We start from the raw sequence: 3087 nt of genomic DNA on the forward strand, positions 1-3087 counted from the left end.
TTCACCGTGCTTTTCCAAATAGACAGGGCCGTGCTCATCGTCGTGAGGGCGGCACCGTTCACTTTATTACCCGAGAGGCGTGTGTTTGCGAACTCAGAGGGGAACTTGTATCGTTCGTGCAGCTTCGTGAAGAGGAGGCTGCGCAAATTCCCTCGGTCCTTATGCCTTAGGTTCTCGGTGTTGATCGAGGCGGTGCTCCAGAGAATGCACCCGAGCTGAATCGAGTACCCCTTGACTACGTGTTTGGGCGCCGTCGGATGCCCGTCGGAGTTCACTTCAGTAAATTCCTCCCTGATGGTGCCGAGCACGTTCGGGCGCCGGTCCTTCCGTTGCCTCTTCGGTTGGCTGCCATCTGTGCGTGCGCCGCCATCATCAGTGGTGGCATCCGCGGCGCCATAATCAGTGGTGTCATCCCCGACGCCACTAGGGGTTGTGTAGTCAGGATCGGTGTCTTCCGCGGCGTCCTCATAGCGGTGAGGTTCTTCCTCCAACTCCTGGGATAGCTCCCAGAATTGCTTGCAGCCCGAACCGCCGGCCTCATTGTTGTGGGCCATGTTTCGTTCTAAATAGGAAAAAAGTTTGGTCAAAAAGTTGGTTATTGTCAAGGAACATGATCATGGTCTCATCATTTAGGGTTTGCCGACACCACGGCATCCTAAAAGCTAAGCTTTTATCATTTAGGGTTTGTCGACGCCGAGGCACTCTAAAAGCCTAAGCTTACATCATTTTGGTTCTCATCGACACCGAGGCACCCTATAGAAGCCAAGTTAAGTTTTCATCATTTAGGGTTTATCGATGTCGAGGCACCCTAGGTTGGGCCTAATGACTTGGCACTAATCACTTGGCTCTATTGCCACCTATGTTGGGTTTATCATCTAGGGTTTATCGATGCTAAGGAGAATTCTAAGTTGGGCCTAATCACTTGGCTCTATTGCCACCTATGGTTTAATGCAGCAAGAATGGCGGGGCAGTTGATCCTACTTAACTAAGTACTAAGATACCCCGGCCCATGCATTAGTTGCAAGTACCCCATATGTCCTATTTTTTAGCAAAGCCATGCTAAAATTCACGGAAAAATTTCAGCATGACCTTTGCTGAAAATAGGACATATGGAGTACCCGAATTTGCCGAAACGGAAGTTAATCGACATTCTGGCAAACTCAAGGGCCTCTTGGGGTACCTGCAAATTCATCACGACACAATGGTCGGAGACAAAACCCAGCAAACTAGCACCACAATGTGCCTCTACTTTCATATGGATGAAAAGGCCACAGACCATATGGTCCTGTGCTTGCATATGGACAAAAATTAGCTCAACTTATGTGAGCTTCCATTCCAGATCTAATAGGTCACCCAACAAAAATTATAAGTCCTCACACCATATATACTTTATCACATTATAAGTCCTCACACCATCAACTATGAAAAAATCTGAGAGTATAAGTCTGGTTACATTCACCCAAGTCCAAACGTAAAATTTTGTCCAACATAGTACATCCCACTTTGATAATTACATAGGATTTAATATACCGAACAAAACCTGACAAGTGATATGTGTTTTAAGTATCTACAGAACTAACTAGCAGCAGGTGTGCAATGACAAAATTCTGGAGTTATGCTATGCAATCTAGAATGTAGTCTAAGGGGAACTAACTAGCAGCAGATCATCTAGAACACATGTGAGTACTTCAATGGAAATAGCAACATCAGGAAGAAAATAAGGAACATTGTCCCACAGTAGCAACAACAGGTGTTCAATTAGTCAAGCAGCAGGAACACACAAGCAAAGCATGTGTTCAATTAGTGAAGCAGTTGGTGTGACTGTATAAATTACTCTACTGATACATGATACATTTTTCATGTGCATTGATCACTATAGCCTTGTTCTCTGACCAAACATCTTCATCTCACTACATGGACAGCGCAGTGTACTATTATGTCCACTCACAGACCAAGAAATTGCAACCAATAACGAACAAATGCCTAATGGTTCCATGGAGCTACTGGATTAAGTGAGAGCTATATGCGGTTTTTTTTAAAACAAGTGAGAACTCCTACATGCTTGCCAGGCCATGAAAAAAATGAGTGATGTTTCCATAATTATTTCTTAGAGTGAATACAGTATGTTCTCCAAAACTCAGCAAACAATATGCAGATCGTTCTTAGTGTCTCTTGCTTTTCTGATAGCCAAATAGCCACTAATAATATGCCATTGGGATCATCATCGCTTCAAATCATTTGTCTGGAAACAAAGGAATGTATAAACTGAATTTGTAGAATAATAAAGACAGATATGAGTTGCTAGCTGTTATGAGGCACCAGATATGTCTTTGCTTGCTGTAGTTGTGGTTCTGTGTCATTGATGTCCTAGGAGTTTTCTCAAATTTTACTAGCTCAAGTGTGATGCTATTTCCTATTTACCTATGTGTGCCACAGTTACTTTGTTACATAATTACCCTTTCATAAACTAAGCAATTAACATGAGCACATAGTTACATACTAGTATGTTTCACACAAAAGCAAACAAATCTCCTGGAATGTGTCACGAAATTGAGTTTTAACCAACTGCCATATATAATTTTTCTATTAAGCACAGATCATTTTTGTTCAGGTTTCTTTTCCAGAAGAAGTATAAATCTGCTCCTAAACAAACAAGGTCGGCCCTGTGACGAGTTGGATAACAGCTAGCTACACTGACAGAGAGGAAGACGAAATCAAAGGGGAGGAGTGGAACCGGTGCAGCTCACCGAGAGGAAGATGATGGCGAGCTCGTGCGGGGCCGGGGTTGACGAGGTGACGCGGATCGACGGTGAGGCTGCGATGGCCGGAGGTGGAAGAAGACCTCGATCCGCATGATGCAGAGTCGTCGAGCTCGAACGGCTGGCCGTAGATGACGTAGAATAACACTTCAGAGCTCCTGGACTCCTTGGTGGGGTGCGGGGACGACGGTGGTCACAGGGACGATGCGGTGATGGGGACGACCTAGTCGGGTGAACCGACACGAGGGGAGGGGAAGTGGGGATGTGCTAGGGTGTGGAGCGGGCACGGGGGTCGTCGGAACGGGTGCGGGGGAGCCGGAGCGGGTGT

The sequence above is a fragment of the Triticum aestivum genome, chromosome 4A (genome assembly GCF_018294505.1).
Source record: "Triticum aestivum cultivar Chinese Spring chromosome 4A, IWGSC CS RefSeq v2.1, whole genome shotgun sequence".
NCBI lineage: Eukaryota > Viridiplantae > Streptophyta > Magnoliopsida > Poales > Poaceae > Triticum > Triticum aestivum.